Raw genomic sequence first — 25,797 nt, 5'->3', positions numbered from 1 at the left:
TGTTGCACGTCTTTATCCTTGTAGCTTCAGTCGTTGGTAGCTTATTTTTCCAAATTAACATCCTCTTTTTCTCAAATTAGCTCTCTATGAACTCAGTATTTTTTTCCGTCATGGAATTTAATAAGAACGATCCATTCACTTTGTTGGAGAAAATTTTGAATGGATACTGATTTTGTCCATCTCGGTAAGACAAACCCATAATCCCCAAGCTCTTCTGGTAGAAATATTATCTTCACTAATACCTGATACTAAAGGAGCTTTTCCTGAGACAATTTTGATTTTATTGAAAGTCACCATGTTTGGCCTCTGCAGCTTCATAAAATAAAATGTTGGATGAGACCCTTTTCTTGTAGTTTCTGAAGCAACTAACACGAATTTTATCTCCAAAATATCATCTCTCTTTAGGTGCGGGTTATTTTGCCACGAATCAAAGACCGCCCCACTAATCCATTCCGGAAGTTTTGAAATTTTTGAAAAACTTGATGACATAGTATGAACTGAAGTGAGAGCTTCGAAGTCATACCATTCTCTGACATCCTCTAGTTTGGACCCCTTTAACATCCAGATCCTATTATTCCAGATGTTTCAATGATGGTCTTACCTGGATTTACTCCTTTGCATGAAATTAATTTTTCCCACATGCACTGATAGTCTTGCCAAGCAAAAGAAGAATATATCAATTCGTTAATATTAATCTTAGAGATGTCTGTCATCATCCTAAGGCTAATCTCTACCTCTTTAACGCCAGAGATACTTTCTGTGACTCAATTGTTGCCGTTTCACCAGAGTCTGGTGATGGTCTTGTGCAATCGGTACTTGAATTCGACGGTATAGGTCTAAAGCCCTGTACTCTAAAGGTATGTTTACGGTTATGCTCCTTCAACTTGTAAGTCATCCCCAAAGGTGATGCCTTCCGAATTGGTTCTCGTAAATCATTCCATAGTGAGGTGGATGCTAATACGGAACTGCTTATGGCGACCTGAATTATGTCTAAATCAGCTCATTGGATTTGTCCGGCAACTTGGGCATTCACTACTAGCTGTCCGAACTTTTTGTCAAGCTCCTCGAGGTTTCTCCGGAGGTGCCTGAGTCTCAACATGATGGAGTTTGCTTCAGATGTCTCTATCTCCCGTCGGAAAATCTGCAAGTACATTTCATGAGATTTTATAACAACAATATTATGACAATAATATTATCATTCAGCTTGCCATCTAATAATACGAGTTTTCTCTATCTTTAATTCTAAATTATGTTTTAAGAAAGCCTTAACATTAGTATTATCAACCTTTAAAGTAACTTTTTTAGCAAGTAAAATAAAGACCATTTCTTAAAAACCTTCCGAACTGTAAAGAATTCCTTCTCGTTAATGTGCCAAACTTTGGCTTGTTGTTTTGAGCACAACCCTCCTATATATCTATAAGGTTCTTCCCTTGTAGTGTCCTTTTTCATTAGTACTGTTGCCCATCTATAGTCATTGGCGTCTGTGTAGACTGCCAATTCGTCCTCGTCCTATGGCATAGCAAGCTTTGACAGGTTACTTCAAACCTGTTTCAGCTTACGAACCCTTTTTGTGTGGAGTTCTTCTCATTTCCACTTTGAACTTTCTATTTCTTTCAAGAGTGGTCGGAAATCCTTTCTGTATCTTGCAAGATCCTTAATGAAGATGCCTGCAAAATGAACAACTCCCAAGAAGTCCTGTAAATGCTTCTTGTCCTTGAGTATGTCTGGATTGCAGATTTTCTCTACAATATGATCCTATAACTCAATTCCTATTTCGTCAATAAGGATTCCTAAAAATTCAATTTTATTGATAGCAAAAGTAGCTTTCTTACCAAAAAGTACTAAACTTTCTTTATGGCATGTATCAGAAAATATTTCAAGATGTTTAATATAGACAATCAATGTCATCAATATAGACAAACATAAATTCAGAATAATCTTGAAAAGATTATCCATTTTTCTTTGAAATGTCTGGGGTGAATTAGCTAAACCCATTGGAAACACCTTCCAAATATATTGTCCCTGTGGTGTGGAGAATGCAGTAAATTTCTTTGGTTCATTCTCTGTCTTAATCTGATAAAAACCAGATTTCCAGTCAAATTTAGAAGACACTTTTGCTCCTTTAATGTAATCAATTAAGTGTTCTTTACTAGAATGTAATAATCATTAAACTGTAATATTTTATTAATACCTTGATAGTTAATTACCAACCTGAGTTTTACCTCTCTTTATCTCACCATGGTTTCCAACTAGAAATTCAGGGCCTACAGTAGGTAGAGACTCCAAGCTCAATGAGTCCAAGACTGATATGTTCTTTGATAATCATCTGCATATCCTTCTTATCCTTCATGTTCATCTAGATAAGTTTGTATTGTACGTACTCATACTTGCAATCTTTCTTGACTTTGAAAGTAGCTTCGATCTTGTTCCTATCCAACCATGCTAGAGGGTTTTCACTGAAGTTCCTCTGGATAAGTCTCTTAACATTCTTAAGAGAAAGTCTGTTTTCCTTGCTAATATCTAGCAATTTCATTTTCTGTAGTGCTTCCTTAAGGATTTTATTTCTCGGATTTTTTGTAAAAGCTATCTCTATCGATAAGTCCTTGTTGTATGAAAGACAAAAATACCTTACCAAATTTCCTCTTATCCTGCATTTTTTGGATGAGTTAATCTGGCATCGAAATCACCACGTTTGCTGTGAATTTTATAGGCATTATCTAGTTAAACACCTTTTCCTTCGCAACACATGTATCTCACTATCACAGTTAGTAGTGTAGATTAATAGATTTCTTTAATTATCATGAATATAACTTGCAAATATTTGAATAAAATTGTCACCTAGCAAGATATCAGCACCTGTATCATGAAAGTAAATAGGAGGTGTTTTTACCCTAAACCAGGAAGATCAAAATGCTCCTCCGATCATAGTCTTGGCTTCTCGTATTCCCTTACTGAGTATTAGGATATTTTTTGTGAAAAATCCCTTCCTGCAATAGCGAAACCATGTTTCCCTTGCTTCTTTAGGAACAAGCTCTAGGTTTTTCCGTGCAAATCCTTGATCCTTGCTTCTTTACCAACAAATATGTATATAGATAAAAGGCTCGTCATTCAATCCTTATGGTAATAGCATCAAGATTGAATTCCATTATGTTGCCTTTTCTTCCCTATGGTTTATGATCTTTGAGGAAACTTAACCCCAAAGTCATACTCCCATTTTTTCGTCCTGCAACACCTGCAACTAGAATTTCATGGCCTGCTATTTCTAACATGCCTTCATATCTACTAACAACAGGTTGCTGCAAATGATATAAGCCATCACATGGGAAAAAAGTTTTATTTCTTAGTGATGTCAAATATAAATTGTATTTCTTTCCATCCTTTAGGGCATTTAAGTTTTACGCTATCCACCTTAATCTCTTGAGGAGTTAAATCTTTTAATAACTCTCTCCCCTTTCCTTTGTAGCCTATAATCCTATCTTCCGAAAAGAACATTCTACTACCAAACTCAGTTCTAAAGCTATGTGTTCAATCTAAAACTGGGTGATCTTTTAACAATATCGACACCACCTATTCTAGGTATCCTAATCGGATCTGGTGTCATAACCTTAGCAAATTGCTTGATAAATTCTAAGAATCTCAATGTACTCTTTCCTAAGAAATAAATCTAAATGATGTGTATTGGAAAGGGCATAAGCTATTATATAAGTTATAAAATATGGTCTATTACCTTCTTTTATTAGATCTTTCCTTTTAAAATCTTGATGAAGGGTTAAGATTCTACTAATATCTTGGTTTGCTAAGTCGTATGCAATCCTAGGATAAATGTTAAACATCAATTTTCCTGCATACACATTACATATCATTGTTCCAAGAAAGCCATCTCTTAGGTTATTGATTCTTCTATCCATTATTAAGAAATGTAATTCTGAATCAATTCTTTCCTTAAAAATTGCTTTTATTACTATTTCAATAATTCTTATGTGGATCCATTTCATAGTAACAGTTACTTCTTCTCTAAGGTTACTTAATTCTTCAAGAATTTCTTTTTTAGAAATCAGTTGCATTTCCATCACATTACCAGTAAGTTAGATAGGTATAACAAACTTCCTTTAGCTTACTTTGTAGATTATGTGATGCTTCCTTTGGTTCAGTCCTATCTGGTTCAGAACTTTCCCAATTCCTCCAATCTTAAATCCATCATATGGGCTGAGGTTTTGACTTGGAACACCATGACCTTTATCGGGAAAAGTTTCTTCTCGAACTCCTTGGGTAGGAGATACTATTTTCCTTCCTCCTCTTCCTTGGCTCGCTCGATTCTCCTATAATAGTTGGAACATCATTGTTATCGCAACAGAGCAGGGTTTGTTTGATCTTACCTCTCAACCTCTTCATGTTTTTCTGGATAGATGCTTAATAACATCAATCCTTTAATTTATCTTTAAGGAAAGACATCCTCCTTGCAACTGAATCTAGCTATTCTTTAGGTACTTTGTATAACTGGATCAATATTTTCCTCCATGGACTGCATATGTTTGCAATGAACATTGGAGTTGCTACTTTTGTCGTTACTCCACTCTGGAAGAAATACTTGGGGAACTAATAGATATATTCATCTACTGCGCAAATACTCGTTAGTTCGAGGCTGAAGAGTGCTTGTGCATATTCTCTAGCCTTTTCTGCTCGAATCCCTACGAAGTAACAACCTCCGATGAAGTGTATCTTGATAAGTTTTCCTAGTCGATATGCTATCGTGCCCGTCGAGTTTTCTGGCAAGGATGCTGGCTTTGGTATCTTTTGGGATATTAACCCATCCGATCTTCACAGATCCCTCCAAGCTTAACTCCACAAGTTTTATGAACTTTTCCTTGTCAAGTTCTAAGGTAGTTGTTGTTATCTTGATGGCTGCAACCCATTCATCTATCAATTTCTCGGTATTCCAAAAATCGATAACATCTAAGTTAAGTATAGCGTCGTATGAATGCAAAGGTTGAAGCATAGTTCCTGGTCAAGGTGTATTTTCAGGCGCTCTTCTTGGATTTCTTCATGGATTTTCCTTTAGTCTAGTTCCCATGAACGTTAGAGCGGCATTAATGTGGAAATTTGCACTCTCTCTCATTGGATGATCCTTTGAAGGATCATTGGAACATGTACTTCCCTGCAGCAGTGGTAATGCTGGAGTGATTTCATTGGTTCGGATAATAACTAAATCCACAATTCCGAGTTGGGAAAAATATTCTGCCAATTCTTGTAAATCTGATAGATCTGCTCTCAGCACCTCCATTACTTTATAGACCTAATGGATGCTATGATCATATCTTCTCTGGTCTTTGATTTTGGAATCTCTGTTGCCTTCCCCTTCTAATGTAGAAGAAGTACTATTCCGAGGGCATCCGTGTTTCGCTCTTGTCTGCACTTTGATGTCTCAGGGTTCTCCCTTTGGTTTATCTTTAAATCTGCAATTTCTGACTTCAAATCTATAAGGTCCTTGTGTAGTTTGCTCTTGTCTGGATTTTGATGTCTCAGGGTTCTTTCTTTGATTTCTCTTTAGATTTGCAATTACTGACTTCAAATCTGTAAGGTCCTTGTGTAGATCAGGAAGGATCTTAAGGATCTCATCCACCATCTGGCTCAAGGTTTCTATTTTCATAGGTATATGAATTAACCTATGTTCATAAACTTGAACTGTCTTTTGTAAGTCCCTCAGTTCTTGGGAGATCTTCAATGTATTTGACTCGAGTTTTTTTCCAGTCAGTTCCTTTAATCATAATTTTGAGAAGTGTAATTAATCAGGAATTTACTTGTTCCGCTTCTCTTGGCTGGGATTCTACCATGGGCTTTAGTGGAGTGTAAAACACCTCACCACGTCTTCTGGTAGTATCTGTTGAACTTCAAAATTCCTCAGTCATTCTTGTTCTTCTTCTAGCGTGAAAAGTTTTTGGTCAATCCTCTTGGGACCGTAGTAACATTCGTCAAGAATTTCCATGAGAAATTCCCTTCGTTATATTTTTAGAATCTGGAAATCTTTCGTATTTTCATCGTAACTCGAACTTTCGTTCGATTCCATTTTCTCTCAAAGAGTCTTCTCCATTAGTGGATAAATAATTTCTGAATGTAATATTAACATATATTTCTTCAATAAATCTAAGGCTCCGATACCAATTTTTGCGAGCAGGGTATTAGCATGCAATTAGAGATGAATCGAGACTAAATGTGCAAAATTTTATCAAAGCTATGGGACTAAAACTATTGATTAGGCTGTAATATAATAATTTATTCATAACATAGGGGTGGTTTTTAATATTAAAAATATTATAGGGGTTTTTATATACTTTTACATATCCAAAAATCATACCAAAATAGTAACGACCTACAAATTGTAATGGTTTTAGGCACACACCAATTTTGTAACGGTTGTTATAATGGTTTTGGCCATTGCAAAAAATTTTATCTTTTTTATCCTTTGAATTACGTCAGCACGTTCAATCTGTTTCAATTCTGTTACAAAGACCGTGTGTATTGGAACGAATTTTGGCCGTTACAAATACCACCTTTTTTTTGTAATGATATCCAAACACTCTTTTGATTCATTTCCAATATTCAATACTAGGATTGTGTGTAAACCTTAACGATTGCAAATAACAAAGGCAATATCTGAAGGAAGTGGATCGGCCTAAGTAGCGCGGCGAAAGTGCAAAAAAATAAAAAATCGAGCAAAATAATTCCCGATCGAGGGGTGTACCCTTGATTTGCTCCTTGCCTTTTGGTGTAAAATAAAATAACAAAGACCATAGAACACGAGAAAAACAAAACAAGAGATATGAAAAATCTAAAAGAGATTTTGACCCTTGTTGTTTTCTCGTACAACTACAAGCATTGAATTTGGTTGTCTTTCATTTCAAGATCTCGATCCGGAGATCCTCTAAAGACTAACATGCCACCACTAAAATAATATGATGATTTTGTACTAGCAAAACCACCACAAAAGCACAAAAATAAAGAAAGTTATCCATTAATGTTTGATATTCTCTTTTGATCTCTAATTCTTGAGAGAATTTTGACGATGAGGGAGGAGAGAAAAACGTGTATGTGTGTGCAGCAACTGCTCAACTCAACTAGTATGGCTTTTGGAAGCAATAAATATGACCTAGTGATAGTATAGCAAAGAGCCTTGACCTAGCAAGACTCCTACAACTGAAAAACCACCTCTAAGCCACCTTGTGGCCGAGTTTGGTGCACCCTAGGGCACCAATTCGGCCACACACACTTCCAAGGAGTGGTTTGGCTCCTCCTTATATTAGCCAAGGTCTAATCAAGGCCTTGGACTTGTATTTTAATGGACCGGACTTTATTAATTAAAATTAAATCAAGTCCGTGTCTTATGGGCTTCAATTAAACCTAGTTTAATTTCAAGCCCTTAATCCAATTAAGAGATTCAAGCCATTTTCATTTCTGCATTAATTTATGAATCCAATTTATAAGTTAGACCAAACTCAATAACATTAATCCAATTAATTAAATTTCAGGTCATTCATTTAATGGATTGGTCTAAATAAATGATCCAATCATTTATTCTCTCCAAGAATTAATCAAACCCAATTAAATTTATTAGGCTCTTTTGAAATTAATTCCATCCAATTATAGTGGTAGGTTGTGACTTTTTAGGTTCACCCTCAACTAGATTTGGGCAAATTTCTAATTCAATTAATTATTTTCAATTATCCCATGACTAGAGCCATTGCCATGGGTAGTCGTCTAGCAACAATTCGTGGCATTAGAGACTAGGTAAATATAGATGAGCATTTAGGCAACTGAATTCATATGAGTGAGGTCCTTCCATCCAGCGTCTCCTGGCCTTAATCTCGGGCATGGAATTGACACCACCCTAGACTAGGCATCTATACTTCAAAACTCGACACCACCCATTTACCCTACTGAATTGTCGCAGGGAAACCTATCCCACTTATTCAGTCATTGTGGCCATAAATATTTAGAAAAACGTACGTGCCTTAGAGCATATAGGAGATGCTATTGTGACGATCTTGACAGGGACGGATTCTTTCTTGAAATACACCATCCTCACTACATATTTTGACTCACTAGATAAGGCTTATAACATCTATATCTTTCAACACAGACATTGTTCACCAGATCTAAGCTACAACCATCATGTGAATGTAACTGCTATGGTTCCTGAAGTTCGAGTAATAATATCGTATTATTGAAACAAGGCATCCTAGTCATACCGACCAAGACTTAGGAGGCTTCCATATGACGATTCCCACGAGTCAATTTAGTTAGTCGACTATTTTACCAACCAACCCACTAAAACTACATAGACAACCCACGACTCTTATCGACAAAACATAGTTGCAGTATCCGTGCAAGTCCCTATAGGACACTCGATGCCCTACCTTGAGGTATTCGACTTGGAACGTTTTAGACCAATCCACAGAGGTTGGTTTCATGGCCACCAACTAATGCACGGCCCTCAATATTTTAAATATCCGATCAATTTAATTATAACCGAGACCTCATCACAGATTAATTATTTTGCATGCTCAATATTTCAAATATCAAAGCATTAAAAATACGCATCGCATGCAGACATAAAAGCCTAGCACACCCTTGTTGGATGATCACAAGCCCAATAACATACGCGATCCACTGAGCCCGCAGTGAATCCATGGCCAGTCTAAGGGTGGGTTTACACTATTACAACCTTTTTAACCCATTAACATGTTATGGGCCTTGTAGCACCTCTTTATTTCCTCCATCTCTATCGTGGGTCCGTCCTTGTGGCCTCTTTTTCATGGATCTCTGTAGGGCAAGCCTATAACCTTCTCTATGGGCCTCTATCGTCTGGGCTTGCTCTTTATAATTCTTATGTAACCAAAATGTAAATCCTCTCCACCTATTCTACTCTCACTACAACTTGAAAGGAAACCCCAATTAGAAATTGGGGGGAGTACATAAATACGGAGAAAGTAAGAATTTACAATTTAGACTAAAAACGACAAAATAAGAAAAAATAAGAGGCACACAGACCCCAACCCAACATAAAATAAAATCATCTATAAAGTCTATAGCTATATAATCATCTATGTTAATCTAATTAACACAAGTAGCATGTAAATGCTACAAGTAATCATGCTCAACAAATGGTATCTAATATCATAAAACTAATCACATACCCAACCTAAGGATTTATATGTAAAAAATAATACAATTTAAATATTGACATAAGTGCAACCTATGCAATAATTAATTCTTATTCAAAAAATCCATTTAAATTAATTTTAGTATTTTAATATTGAGAAATACCATCTCTCAACCAAAAATTAAATTCACTAAAAGTAACTGTTTCAGAAAATATAAGAAAATTTTAGAACAAAAAAGTATGAAAGAAAAAAATAGAAAAATCGTCCCAGCCGGTCGTCAGCCTGGCGCATGTGGGGGAGCCCTTACTAGGCACTGCACTCAGTGCATGCATCGGAGTTTAATTGTAGCACCCCCTTTGCTACAAGGGCTATACCTACCCTAAACGTCATACTTATTGTAATCCCTGTGTTTATATATATAAATGTACATAATAATTTAATCCATGTGTATACGTAACCCCAACATCATAATAGGTATTATCAACCCACAACATTATATATATATACATATCACACACCACAAGATGATTCGTCACAAGTAATCTGTACGCTTATATTCTCTCTGTACAAACAAAATGTGCTTTGTACTCTAACTGACAAAGAGGAGAAAACTGCATACTGGCCCGACCTGCCTGGGTATAGCGCGTGGACCTATTCTTCAACAGTCAGACACCTCAAAGTCTATTCCTGAAAGAAAATGTCAGCAGGGGAATGAGCCTGCCACTCAGTAAGCAAATAACCAGTCCTATCTATATATGCATGTCAACCATAGCCCAAACAAGATAAACAAGCAACACGAATGGAATACAATCAATTTAATTCCAACATAATCAACTTTATTACACCACATGACTATCTCATAATGAGACAACTAACCAAACTCCATTTTTCCTAGTTTGTTTACCAGAAGGTGATATTGTGTTTTTCCCGCCAACTCAATCTCACCGTTATATAAATTCAAGTGAACCCCCTTGACAGCCGGCTCATCAATCTCGCACATAGCTGTTTCATTTCGCACATAGCATTTTCTTTTCGCACATAGCATCGCATCAAAGCTCTTTTCATTGCGCACATAGCATTTTCTTTTCGCACATAGCACTTTCTTTTCGCACATAGCATTTTCAACACGTCAAGGGGTATTCACGCCACAATTATATTCAATTTCCACCACTCCCTCATTTCCACATATCACCATTCTTGTAAGCAACTAGTAACGTAAAATAATATATCAACATATTCTCATTTCAGACACCCACAACACATCAAACAACACACATGATATTTCAACGTGTCCTCGCATTCCACGTACACAGTATCGTCAATCAAATTGAATCATTCACCACGCATATATTTTCAGATAAAACAATATCAGCATGAACCACAAAGTCATATAATAGTAATACTACAAATAAAAAGAACATATATAGATAATACTAATTATTTACTTACCTCGACCTTACAACGTTTCTTTCTACTCTGTCACTAATTGTCAGTCCTTTTACTTCACCCCCGTATCCTATAATAAGTTATATCATACACAATTAATATATCGAGAATATCGTAATTTCTTTAAAATATAATATTGAATATCATTTGTACAATTTCTAATAATTCTTTAATATTCCATTTCTATCGAAATACAAATCTTCGTTTTTCCTCTTTATTAACATACCATTTATTAAATATAATTTTTGGAATATTTCCATGAATTTTCTACCAATTTCTCGCTATTATATAATTTAATTAAGCAATAATACATAGAATTGCGTATTTGGTTAACAATTTCGATGGAATTATATAAATTAGCTATAACGATAATTAAATCTCACAAATCTAATATTTCAATTACCCAACTATATCATTTTTATATCAAATGAGATATTTAATACGACACTAATTTAAATAATCAAAATCATAAAGTACTCCGATTAAATAGTATATCGCTTAATATAATCAACATTTAATAAATGGAGTACTTAAATAATAGAATTATATAAATTAATAAAAATTAAAGTTCAAAATCCATACCTCTGTTTTTCCGAAATGTGTGTGCGCGTTGCTGTGTGCATATGAGTGTGTGTATTAATGTGCATATGTGTGTATGTTATGAAATGAAGAGTAAAAAGGAGAGCCCCACCGCCTCACTTCAAACCCTCTCTCTCCTCACTTTATATATATATATATATATTATATTATATTATTATATACATAATAATATTATTATTATTTTATATATTTAATTAAACTTTTCTCAAAATACCCATTACGTCCTTTCTAATTTTCTTTAATTAATATAAATTGTCCCAAAATATTATAACAAACTCCAATTTAATCCGTTCAAGTTTTATTATATTCCAATTATGGCCCATAATTTATTTACTAATTAACTAAATTTTATAAAAAATTATCAATTAATCCCACAATTATATATTATAATTTTTTGGGGCGTCACATTAATTCTGTGCGTTGTGCACGCACCCAGACCGCCAACACTCCTGCCTGTCGGTAACTGGCTGATAGGGCTATTGTACGTCTGTACTATTTTTTTGATTTTCTAAAACTTCTCATTTTTTATTCTGTAATTTTTGAAACAACAAGAAAGATAGTTAGATCCAAAAGTTTCAAATTTCAAAAATCCTCATATCCAAAATTAAATGCAAAATTAAAACATACAAAACCTTGGATCTGGATATCCAATTAAAATAAAAAATCATGCTTCCAAAATTGATTAAAACATGTTAAAAATACAAATCCACATTAAACATGTTAGATTCTAGGCCTATACACTAAATCGGGCTTTGATACCACTTGAAGGAAGTGAATCGACCCAGGAAACGTGACGAAAGCGCGAAAAAAATGAAAAATCAAGCAAGATAGTAAAATAATTCCCGATCAAGGGGTGTATCCTTAATCTTTTCCTGGACGTTTGGTGTAAAATAAAATAACAATGGCCATTACCCTTGTTGTTTTCTTGTACGGTTACAAGCATTGATTCCATTCGTCTTTCGTTCCAAGATCTCGATTCGGAGATCCTTTCAAGACTAACACACCACCACTAAAAGGATATGGTGATTTTGTGCTAACAAAACCACCACAGAAGCACAAGAATAAAAAAAATGTTATTGATTAATGTTTGATTCTTGAATTCTCTTTCAATCTTGAGAGAGTTTTGGAGATGAGGGGGGAGAGAAAAACATATGTGTGTTCAGCAGCTGCTCAACTCGGCTAGGATGGTTTTTAGAAGCTATAAATATGGCCTAGTCCTAGTATAGCAAGGAATCTTGACCTAGTAAGACTCCTCCAACTAAAAAACCACCTCTAAGCCACCTTGTGGCCGAGTGCCACACACACTTCCAAGGAGGGGTTTCGCTCCTCCTTAAGCTAGCCCAGGTCTAACCAAAATCTTAGGCTTGTATTTTAATTGATCGAGCTTGATTAATTAAAATTAAATCAAGTCCGCGTTTTATGTGCTTTAATTAAACCTAGTTTAATTGCAAACTCAACATTAAAATTTCTTAATCCAATTAAGAGATCCAAATCTTTTTCATCTCTCCATTAATTATGAATCAATTCATTAATTAGACCAAGCCCAATAAAATTAGTCCAATAAATTCTAATGGCTAACTTAAAATTTTAATTAATTTAATTAATTAAATTAATTCCTCCTATTATAGTGGTAGGTTATGACTCTTTAGGTTCACCCTCCAGCTAAATTTTAGCGTGTTCCCAACACAATTAATTAAATCTATTTCGATTAATTATTTCTGATTATCCCTTAACCTGAAATAGCCCGATACCATGGATGGCTGTTTAACAACAGTTCATGGAACAAGAGATTAGATGAATATAGATGAACATTTAGGCAACCGAATTTATACGAGTAAGGCCGTTCCGTCAACCATCTCCCGATCTTAGTCTAGGGCATGGAATGGAGTGTCGATTCTCGTCTTAGACTAGGCATATATACTTAATAACTTGAGACCACCCATTTAGCCTATTGAATTATCACGAAAAAATCTATCCCACTTATTCAACAACTGAGGCCACATATTTTTAGGAAAATATGTTTCAGAGCGTATATAAAATGCTACTATCACGATACTGACAGGGGATGGATTCTTTCTTGGAACACACCATCCTCACTACGTATTCTGACTGCACTAGATAAGGCTTATGACGTTTGTATATTTTGATACATACATTATTCGACAAATCTAAGCTACAACCATCATGTGCATGTGACTGACATAGTTTCTCAAGTCAAATGAATAATCTCGTACTATCGGAGTCGGGAATCCCAGACATACCGATCAAGCCTTAGGAGGGTTCCATATGACGATTTCTACGAGTCAGTTCAGTTAGTCGACTACTTTGACAACCAATCCAATAAAATTGTATAGACGACTCATATCTCCTGCCGACAAAACACGGTTGCAGTACTTAGTGTAAGTCTCTATAAGACACTCGATATCCTTTCTCGAGGCTCTCAACTTGAAACATTTCAAACCAATCCATAGAGATTGGGTTCATGGCCACCAATCAATTCACAGCCTAACCCCTTGGATTTACATTTGGTCTGTGGCCTTTGTTGTGCAGTTAAGGATATTAACAAAATAAGTAAACAGGACAAAATACAATGCCAATAATTGAATATTACTTTTATTAAAAAATATAAATATTATATTATATCAAAAATAACTTACAAAAGCCCAATCCTCGATTGGCTTTTGGTTTATTAAATGATTATTTTTAGGAAAAGTAATCAACTTTAGCATAATTAATTTAGTTTAGAATAGTTGTATCGCATCAATGTCAGTTTCAGTTCAATTTCAACACCCTTCATAAATATATTTAACCCATTGATTTGTATTTTGTTTTGGAGATATGATAATTTTCTTGATTTCTTGTTGTTGAATGAGGAACAGAAGGCCTGGAAAAGGAAAGGGGATGAGCAAGTGGAGGCAGATTTTTTGGATCGAGGAAAGGGTGTTTGATTTCTTGTAGTTGTCCGGCCGACTACACGAGCGCTTGCTTTCATAATCTATATTTTTGTCACAGTTGGGACCATCAAATCTTTATGTCATATAAACTACAATAATTCATCATCCTCATTAACTCAGTCCAACTATATATAATAATACTTGTTTGGTAATATAAGTTGATTTGATTTTAATTATATTATAGCATTTCTAGTGATTAAGACCAAATCATTAGTGAAAAAGAATAACGAAATACTTAATTGGGATGATTAGGTTGATTAATGGTTGATGTGTACCCACATCCAAAAATATGTTTGGGTCAATAGAATTAGGGGATTATGTGCTTCAAAGATTATAAACACTCTTTATTTAAATTATAAAATTGATAATGAAGATAAAGAGAAGGAGATGGATGGTGAGGAATGGGCCTTCCGGAGTCAACCATCAACAGTAATGGGAAGACTAGATTCCAATACCAACAACAAACCAACAACAAACATTTGAAGCAATAATAGATAGCTAGCAACTCCTGTAATTTACTTCCCCACCACCACCATATATGTTGTATATTACATTTCTCTTGTCGTCCTTCTCTCTCTCTCTCTTTCTCTCATGAAATTGTATTCCCTCAACTTTCTCAGCTGCATATATATATCCATCAAACATGCAAACATCAAACCCACGTGCATGCAAACTCCCCTTTATTTTCTTTCTTTCTCCTATTGAGAATTGAATTATTGGTGGGCGCCCCCGCACGCACGCCTGTCAACTCTAATTTCCATCATAACTGATATTAAGAGAAATTTGTAATATATATAGACAATATAGGAATTAATATGAGCTAGCTAGAGGCTGGAATATTTAAGAACAATACGTATAATTTGGATGCGGTGGGAGTGTCTTTTCAAGTATTCTTATTCTTCTTTCAGACTCAAATATGTTATTTTATATATATATATATATAGTAAATTAACTTTAGAGACGTTTAATTTGGACTATTAATTAATTAATGAAATCATCAACCAATTAACTTTTGCTTTTAATATATGACTCTTCTTTGGGACTATTCATTTATTTCAATTAAAATGCATCAGACAGTGAGCCGTAATGACAATTTTTGATTAATTTCCCACTTGGATAATTATGATCATAACTACATATATATATATTATATATATATATAATAATCAATATAATTAATCATGTCAAGTCACGATCTACGTGCCCTCTCATTAATGGTGATTCAGCCATGCATCAGCTCATAACTTATTCATTAATTAACCACCAATTAATTAAAAACTTAAATGATGGATGGATCTTGCTATATATATATATGAATAATATATAATTGATGGATGGAGACTAATTAAGTTTAAGAATCCGCTAATTAGAAGTTAAAAGTAGGTACGTAGTAACTAGTAGAGATGTGTATTCTGGATTATATATATACACAAATACATACAACGTCCGAGTACTTCCTGGCTTATATAACCTATCAATATATATATATATATATATATATATGCAGATTATAGAGAATTTTAATTTAATTCTGAGGGTGGGTTTAGGATTAATTGAATCCCTGCCCAGCTACCTCTTCCAATTCTAATTAAGACCTCAAGAGAAATACGCTGAGCTCTTGACCGGAGCTTCCTACCGGATTTATCATATGAAACGACTCCGAATCCGCCGACCCTATTACTCGATCGAAGCTGGCCCTCATATACATGAGCTCACCCTCCACTTCCTCTGCACCTTTTGGCAGTACCCCAGCCCCCACAGACACCGACTGCATTAGCTTCAGCACCGAAGCGTCTCCCGCCGTCATCTGCCGCCTCACGGCGAACCCCACCTTCCTTCCGTTGCAGTACATGCACCAAACGGGGACCTCGTAGAGGGAGCAGAGCCAGCCGCTGTCGACCTTGTGGCGTCGTCGGTCGCATTCAAGGGCTATACGGAGGAGGCCGTGCTGCATCTCCCTGGCGAGATAGGAGGTGGGGACGGCGAATTCTAGGAGCAAGAGAGGGGGGCTTCTGGTGTCGTCCTGGATGCAGAAGCTGACTCTGCCTCTGCGGTGGCCGAAGAAAGTGGCGGTGACGGTAGAGGTGCTGTGGACGGAGTCGGTAGTGTCGTTAGAGAGGGTGTCGTCGGATGAGGGAGGGAAGGCGCAGCAAGCGGGGACCATGCACTCAACGAGAGTGCGGAAGGAGCGGCGGAATCTGACTTCCCGGCCGCATTCCACAGAAGTGGGAGTGTCGATGATGTGGAGGGGACCTCTTTGGGCGCTGCCTAAGTCTATAATCGTCCTCATATCTCTTTTAATTAGTTACAAGTAGAAGCTGCAAATTAATAACTTACGGGTATATATGAAAGAAGGGATACTAGTCTAGCAGTTGAAGGTTGTTGAAACTGGAAGGACGACGTACGGCATATACTACGTATGTAATAAATAATCTGGAAGTAATAATGGGTGTATATATATAGATGTCTGAGAGAGAGTACTGAGAGAGATAGAGAGATGGTGCGTGTAGTGGGGAGGCGTAGAGTATATCTATGGCTTTGGGTATAAATAAATGGAAGACGGAGGTGATGACAATTTAATTTTGGGGTCCACAGTAGGTAGTAAAAATCCTTAATTTTACGTAGTAGATGAGTATGTATGAGGATGCAGAAATGGGCGCACGTGTATGAGCGTGCATCGTAGGTATTGAGAACAGCAATAATTGTGCGGTGCAGTAGCCAGTAGGTAGCAGGGCATTTCGAATAGCGTTGGTGCTGGGCGTCAGCGTGCTAATTGCTATGCTTCAATTCATTATTGTCTTCCCTCTCAAAAGAAGAGAAGAAGAGACCCTATGTATTAGCTACCTATTCTCTTCGCCACCTCATCATCCCATGCATCAATTCTCAATTTTTGTTGCTACCAAAAATTCTCAACATTCTTTAATACCTAGGGGTAAATTATAATAATTTTTTTGAAATTTTGCACAATTACAAATATTCTTTATTATTTAAAATTATCACTAATTTTAATAGTTATCTAACAAATAGTCTATTCCGTTAGTTTTCGTTAAGTTTCTATTCACCTTTTATAGTAAATTGACCAAAATGTCTTTGTGAACTTAAAATTATAATTTTATTTATTTTTTTAAATTATTTTATTTTATTTATTGACTAAGTGGATAGTTTATTTTAATTTTTTAAATTTTTCATCCACTCCAACCAATTTTTTTACAAACTTTTATTTTTTTTAAAAAAAATATATAACAAGGACATAGTTGACACTTTCATATCTCCATTCAAGGATTACGTAATTCCATTAAATATTAGGGACGTATTTGTAATTGTTCAAACAACGATGTGATATTCGTAATTATGTCAAACCTAATTGTACTTTACCCTTAATATGTAAACCCACACAAAACATTAATCGCATTCTTAAAAATCATATATATATATATATAACAGAAATAATTACACTCTTCTCCCTCAAGTTTAGAGTAATTACACGTAAATTTTTTATGATTTAAAAAATTACATTTAATACTCCTAAAGTTTGCTTCTATCTAACAAATATGTCCCTCAATTCGTGAAAAGTCATTAAATTTGCTAATATTAACAAAAAAAAATGAGAAAATTGATATTGGGCCTCGATTGACTTATTGCAGGTCAAATAATTTTTTCTGACTAAATTGTCCTTAATTGTGAACATATAACTCCTCACATACATTAATATGTAAAGATGTATAAAAATAATTTGGCTATAATAAAAATTATGCAATAAATTAGTAATATAATAATTGGAGGTAAATATAGATTTTTATCTAATTTTTTTGTTAATATCAGCAAATTCAATAAATTTGACTAGCAGATGAACTTATTTATTAGACGAAAGTAAACTTTAGAGGTATTACATATAATTTTGCAGACTTGAGGAATACTTGATATAATTTTTAAATTATAGGAAGTCTACGTAAACACTAAATTTGATGAGAGGTGAGTGTTTATTCCTATATAATAATAAAAGAATATAATAATAATTAATTGTATATCAATATATATATATATATATATATATGGAAGATCTCAGTACTGCTAGTGCACTGGTGGCCGAGGATTAATGATAGCATAGAGTGGCACGCGCCATTCAAAACCCTAATCTGCAGGTTATATATATATGCTCATGATGATGATGATGATTCAACAAAACATATATTATTATATATTAATTACTCATATATTTATATTACATTCCCCCCACCGCCACCACACCACCTTCAAAAAGCCTATTTTTCCTCTCTAAAGGAAGGCCTCGGCCTTTCCCTACCTCTCTTTCTTGAGATTTTTTGTTATTGCACCGTTTCCCTTTACATATGTAGTTGTTCAAATCTCAACATGTTACTTGTTATTTAATCAAGAAAACATTAATTATAAGGAATGAATGGATCATCTCCACCTTTATTAACATTAAAAATGACTTTTTTGGTGGCAAAACATATTGCTTTATTGCCTTCTCTAAGGCTTTTCAATTTGCTGCATCTGCATCCCCATCCCATCCCCTACTGCACCTTTACTATACTATACCAATTTATTTGAACAAATGTCTCTAATATCATAAAATAAATAAAAAAATTTTGTTCCAATCAAGTTTAGTCGAATCAAACCAATAACAGAGCAAATCAGATATATATGTTATGTAATTAGTTATTTTTTCTTAATTGTACACCAATCACACAACAATTATATTACATTTGTCATATAATTAGTTTAAATTTAGTCAAATCTTGTCCGGACTAAAATTTTCCAAAATAAAGATATTTGTGATCCAATAGGTTGAAAATTGCTACTCTTAGGTAATGAGTTCAACTTTTTAATTACCAAAACTATTGATATATAGAATCAAACATACATTTTGATCTATATCTGTTAATTCTCGTGTATTTAAAATCAAACGTACATTATGGTCTATATATGTGTTAGTGTGGTTAAGTTTTCATTTTTTTTAGCTACAACTTATAATTAAGTAATATACAACTTTAGCTGCCACACAACATGCTACCATTTTTCCTATTTTTTATTTTGGGTAAGGTTTGACATAATTATAAGTATTTATTCATTATTTAAAAAATTACTAATATTTTTCGATTTTAACATTAGTCTAACAACGAGTCCATTCCGTTAGATTTTCATCTAATTTTTTATGATAAACTATTAAAAATGCCCTTTTAAAATTATAAATTATAATTTTATATATATTTTATAATTTTTTAAAATATTTTTATAAATTAATATTCTCTCTAAATTATTTATTTTACCTATCCTAAATTTTTTTTATATTTTTTAAATATTTTTTTAATTTTTTAAAAAAATTAATAAGTGTAAAATAGTAATGTTCACTTCACCGTCTAGGGACTATATAATTATATTTTATTTGAGGGTAATTTTTCAAACAATAAGAGAGTATTCTTAATTATGTCAAATCTTAGGAGATGCAGTTATAATTTACCCTTTTATTTCTTAACATGAAAGGAAAAGAAAAAACAAAATAAAGATATCAACAGTTTAGGTGATTTTTACTAGCTATATATGTATAATGATGTGGTTGTAGTTTTGACTTTTGAGTAAGAGAGTGAAAGAAAAAATTACTCTCGGCACACAAATACTTCCCAAATCTAATTTTTTCTAGTGAAAGAATTTTTATGCTATGTCTTGTCAAATCATGAATAATAAAGTTCCTTTAAAAAATAATAAGTGTGGTATTTATAGTGGTATTGGGAGTTTTAGAGTGTGGTAGGTATATGTATTTATTTTGTGGCTTGTATATAAAAAAATTATTTTTTACCCTTGTAAATAAATAGATACTACCAACATATACATCATATAGCCCCTTTCCCGAATGAGTTACTAGAACTAAGACGAGTAAGTCATCTGAGAGTAAGAAAACAAGAAGTATTTAGGGTCTTGATTTAGTTAGACCAACTATTTGGGTCAAAATTGAACAAGTGAATAGGCCCAAAATTTAAGACCAATACTATTGTTGAAGGTGGCCCAAGTTGTGGGGAGGAGGTGGTGTTGGACCACGACTAATTAGGGTGCACGAGAACAAGCCGACCCTAAGGCTAGCCATAGCCAGCTTGAGGCGCTGACCTTAACCAAGGTGCCTCGAGCTCAAGTTTGGCTCCTTGGGCTCGAGGCTAGTGGACCTCAAGCTAAAATCCTCAAGAACGACGCGTGCTGCCTCATTAGCTCTCAGAGTAGAAAGCACATAATGCCGCAACCACTAGGTTTTGAACCTAGGTTAAAAACATGGAAAGAGGAGATCTCAACTACTCCACCACCAAGTATCTTTTATTTTACTTACTCCCACTCTCTATTAGTAGAGGTTATTCAAAGTTATGGATTTGTTTTACTCATTTTTTACACCGAATTTTTTGATGTGTTTTGAGGAATTTCGACATTGTCTTCAAGAGATGAGACTCCCCTTTACACTAGAGGATTTTTTCATGCATTGTGGAACATGTGATCGGTCACCAAGTTGTCTTCCTGTACTAATGATGGGAGGTATTTTTATTTCTATCCCTACTTGAAGTGTAAATTTTTTAGAGGAGTTCGCCTCTTCTCGGCTTCGAGGTGGATGAGGAAGAGTAGACACTCTTACTTGTGGTGACGAAGCCCCCCAAGACCTTGGGGAAGGTGGAGGGGCGCAGTGTTCTTTCTTTCTCTCTCTTTTTTTCTTTTTTTGAATTATATGGATCTTGCCTCAAGGGGTGATCTTCTGGCAACTCATACGGTCGAAAATTTTGGTAAAAAATTTGCAATGTTCGATACTTGGGATCACTTTCCCTCTACTCATATGGCCGAAAAATTTGGTATATAATTTTGCAATATTTAGTACTTCGGATGATTTTTGTCACACTTTTTAGTCAGATATTTTGTGATGAAATTGGGAATATGTTTAGTATTTATAAGTAATGATGCCCCCTAAAATTATTGGGCCAAGCCCACAAGCTAGGTATACTAGCCCAATAAGCTAAGAGTCCAGCTGACTCATCAGCAGGATGGATAAAGCCAGGGAAAAAAGGCCCACAAACTTACCTACTACTTTACTGAACTAGCAGGCCCAAGAAATAAACTCATTTCAGTTGGACACGCTATTATACAGCTAAGAGGATACGTTATATAGCTCGCTAACACATTTGTACACGTCACCCTAAAATATCTCCAGGAAGTTCTAGGTAAATCGGTCATAAACAAGATGAAAAATCTGTGCATAACTAACTCCCGCGATTGTAGGCAGATTTGGCGAGGTTCTGTCGAGCTTACGTATCTTAGTCAATATTTATCCAAATCACCAACAGTTTATTACGTATGACAGCCAACTCAAAGATCTTCCCAACATCGTACGGAACTCAGCAATTAATTCCGTATCCAACTATGTACAAACCTATAAATAAAGTCTTGTGTCGATTTCCGGTAACATCACACTTCCACTCAAACTCTCACTTTTTCTCATTATTTTTTCTCGATTTTTAAGCTAATCTAAGCTTATAATTTGCACTCCACATGAATATTCATCATTCCTGATCATATATCATCACTATTCTCATTTTATTTTAAGTTTCCCTTTTATTTCTTCTTTAATCCATTACTGACTTAAGCATTGAGTGCTAACCTTTATTTTGCAGGGCTAGCCCTTCAATAATCTTAGAATTTTCTTGAAGATCCTTTGACTCTTGTGGTGTGGCCAAATTTCTGGTACACATCATTGGCGCCGTCTGTGGAAACACTTAAGCATCGGCGTGAGAAATGATGAATTTTGACAGTGGAGGTAACAATGGATCCTCGAGTGAAACTTTTCCCTCCCTACAATAGCTGGTCCCTACTATTCAACCTACAAGTCCTACTAGCGGAGGTGCTAATGTTCCTGCACTAGATCTGACCTTAGGAGACTTAGCTCCAACCCTCGACTCAACAATCGGACCTGCTGCTATAAACCTACTCTTCTGAAACAACCTCGTTAATTCATCATGGAGATCATTAACTCAACCCTCCATGGTTCTCAAGCTAGAGGAGCAGAACCTTTTTCCCAGCTAGAAAGAGGTAGAACACCAGGAAGTCAATGCACACGAAAGAACTTCCTACTTATTTTCCACCTACTTACAATGGTACCATTGATTTGGCTGAACATATCTGTAAGTTAAAAAATGCTCCCTCTTCCAAACTAGTTTGCTAGCAGCAAGAAGTACCAAAAATTAGTTATCAGCCTTTCGGAGTCAAGCAGGAAGACATTAAGACTCTAAAGGCATATGTTCAACGCTTCAACACAACCAGACTGCTCACTAGGAGGTACTAGTCAATTCATTCACATAAGGACTCTGTGGAGGCCCCCTTTTCAAGTCTCTAACTAAGAAGCTAGTCGTTGACTTCCTAGATGTATTAGCTCGGGTTGAAAAGTACATGAACCTGGAGGACGTCTGGCTAGTGAGAAGGAGCAATCACAATAAGCAAAGGGAGAACGAGTTGTCCTCCTCCAGTAGGAGAAGGGGAGAGCCTAAAGGAATTCTCAGTCCCCTTGATCTAAAAAACGACTAGTATACACCGCTCATCACCAGCCTAACTAGAATACTCATGGCAATTGACTGGCATCCAACCTGACAATGGCCTAAATGCTCAGAGAAAGGTCCCCTACTCCCAAGATCTAAATATTTTTGTAGGTATCACAGGGAGTATGGGCATGACAACCATCGATGCCTCAACCTAAGGCAAGAGATTGAAAGGCTTATACAAATGGCTACCTGAAGGGCTACGTGGACAAAGGAAAAATGCGTGAGCAGGTTGATGAACGCTCTCACTACTGCAACTTTCCAGTAGCAAGGAGCAAACAGAGGGTCTCTAGGAGGCTTTCTCGACCATTGAACTTTTATAACCTTAGGAAGTTTTATTTCTGAAATCCGTACTCTTCATTTACATTTTCTAATTAGTAATCAAGCATTATTTCACATCAATAAATGCAATTCTTGATTCCCATCTTATGTTACTCGGAAGCTCAGTTTTCAGCTTCTAGCTGACTCTAAATAAGCCACCGCCACCAGGTGGCACATATTGTTACATAAGTTGTTCCCAACAGGCATTTGCACTTACGTAAGCTGCTACCAGCCGACGCACGCTCCTAATAAGTCGCCACCAACTAGCACATCCTTCTAGTAATTCGCCCTAGCTGGTGCACGCATCCGATAAGCCGCCCCTAGCTAGCGTACTGTAGCACCCCCTACTCGCTACATCTAATTATTACTATTTCATCCTTTCTTTAATCAGAACTCATTCTACAAGTAATTCTCTTTCAACCCATAAAATAAATTATAATTTATCAGCATAATATATATATATATATATCACAAAAGGGATTAGATATCACCAAAAGTTTATATTTATCCCCACTAAACGTCCTCATGTACATAACCTCAAGAAAAATCATACCACAACTTTAAACACAAATATCGATAAAAGACCAGAATATTTAACAACCCAACAATCAAAACTCTGGCTTCACATGTCACGGCTGACCCACCTAATAAAGACGACGCCACCGCTCAAAGTCCAGTGTGGCTAATTAGTGTGACCTATCTCCTGAAAAGTACGTGGCAAGGAATGAGCTGCCTACTCAATAAGTATAGCTGATCACTCTTATATATATACAGACAAAGTATCACGTACATGCAGTCACACCGACAACAGTCATTCGTCATACAGCAACATCAGATATAAGCAGTAATACATACTCACAACTGTAAATCAATCCACGACATAATATTCATTCATTATCATTTATTAGTTAAGGGCCCACTTACTCTAGTTGGAGTACACCAGTCAATGGTTTCGCCGGCCATCATCATATCATATACAGCACAGGATACCCGTTGTGTGATATCCCCACACGCTTTTACTCCAGCTGTGTAGCAATATAGCACAGGACATCACAACAAACATGGTACCCCCACACCACCCCAGTGTGTAGCTAACAACACAAGATATTCCCCGCTGCCCCCGAATACCCCGGTACCCTACGCGCCATGCTACGTAGCTTAGATCATATATTTTTCATATCTCATTATCAATCACATTATCATCTCACATTTTCATAAACCATTGACTGTGTTCCCAACTAGGTAAGCATCATCTTTTATTTCAACTCACAATCGTCATTCTATTCTTTATAATAATTACTCCCTCAATAATAACTCCCAATTCGATTTCATACAACAATCAATTATACGATCACGTCATCATACCATTATCACGTCCAACTATTACAAACACATGGCACATAGTAGCAATTCCACCGATATTAAGGTAATCTAACAAATAATCCATAACTAATTATATAAACAATCAATATACGAAAGCCACGCATAATAATATAAAGCCAAGTCAACATTCGCATCCAAGAAACCAATATATATAAAATATATACAATATTACACATATAGATATATATATAAATCCAATTAGCTATACTTACCTTATATCCCAAAATGCTTCGGTTTCACGAGGGAGTGCTCAACCCCCTACTTTTTCGTTACGTCCTATAATAGAATGTTATACGTATAATCAATATATTTAATTTACGAAATAATTGATAAGAATCCACTTAATCAAACCCCTTATATATTTATAACTATCATTTTTAATAACATTCGTAAATTATATTACCACTGAAACCTCCTTTTCCCTCATTAATAATATAATATTTCTAAAATATAACTTCTGAAATATTTCTATGAATTTTCTGTCAATTTATCGTTGCTATACAATTTAATTAAGCAATAATACATATAATTACATACTTGGTTAATCATTCCGATGGAATTGTGTAAATTAGCTATAATGATAATTAAATCTAACAAATCAAATAATTTAATTTCCAATCTATATCATTTTTATAGCAATTATAATATTTAATTTAACACTAATTTAAATAGCCAAAATCATAAAATACTCCAATTAAATAGTTCACCACTCAATATAATCAATATTTAGTAAATGAACTAATTAAATAATATAATTATATAAATTAAATAAAATTATAATTATAGTTTCATACCTCTGTTTTCTCGTTCAGTTGAGAGAGAAAATTGAAATTAGAATATGTGTTGTGTGTGTAATTGTGCGTGTGTGTGTGCAATTAACATACATATATATATTTAATGGTTGTTGAGGCGGTCACATGCCACGGCCCACCATCTCATTTTCTTTTTTTTTTTAATAAATCTTTTTAAATAATTATTTTTACGTCCTTTCTAATTTTCTTAATTATTATAATTTGCCCCCAAATATTATAACGAACTCCAATTTAATCCGTTCAAGTTTTATTATATCCAAAATTTAATCTATAATTTATTTACTAATTAAATTTAAATTTCTAATAATTACCAATTAGCTTCCAATTACGTGAAAAATTATACGGATGTCACACGTACGCATCTAACTCAGCCATCACCAGCTGGCATATACAACATGCAAGCAGCTGACATACTTACTTTAGTTTTTAGTTGCCTTCTGTTGGCACATCTATTTCAACATAATGCTTATAAAACCTACTTAGGCTAACTTACTACTTGAGTTCTATCCTTGCTCATTTAATATGAGATATACTCTCTCCTACT

At 34.9% G+C, this 25,797-nt stretch overlaps 1 long non-coding RNA gene and 1 pseudogene across 1 annotated transcript; both read right to left on the bottom strand.

The window, feature by feature from the left end:
- Nucleotides 1-9,550: 9,550 nt before the first annotated feature.
- Nucleotides 9,551-11,329, bottom strand: LOC148787446 (uncharacterized). Its single transcript, XR_016066466.1, has 3 exons — nt 11,187-11,329; nt 10,608-10,674; nt 9,551-9,845 (listed from the first exon to the last, which is right to left on the bottom strand). It is a non-coding gene; the product is annotated as an uncharacterized LOC148787446 (long non-coding RNA).
- A 4,224-nt stretch (nt 11,330-15,553) lies between these two features.
- On the bottom strand, nt 15,554-16,718 carry LOC110012331 (protein MIZU-KUSSEI 1 pseudogene; annotated as a pseudogene).
- Nucleotides 16,719-25,797: the final 9,079 nt, after the last annotated feature.

Source organism: Sesamum indicum, linkage group LG7, assembly GCF_026168435.1.
Source record: "Sesamum indicum cultivar Baizhima isolate 11 linkage group LG7, ASM2616843v1, whole genome shotgun sequence".
NCBI lineage: Eukaryota > Viridiplantae > Streptophyta > Magnoliopsida > Lamiales > Pedaliaceae > Sesamum > Sesamum indicum.
The sequence above is the reverse complement of the archived record's forward strand: the minus strand, read 5'-3'. Positions and strand labels throughout refer to the sequence as shown.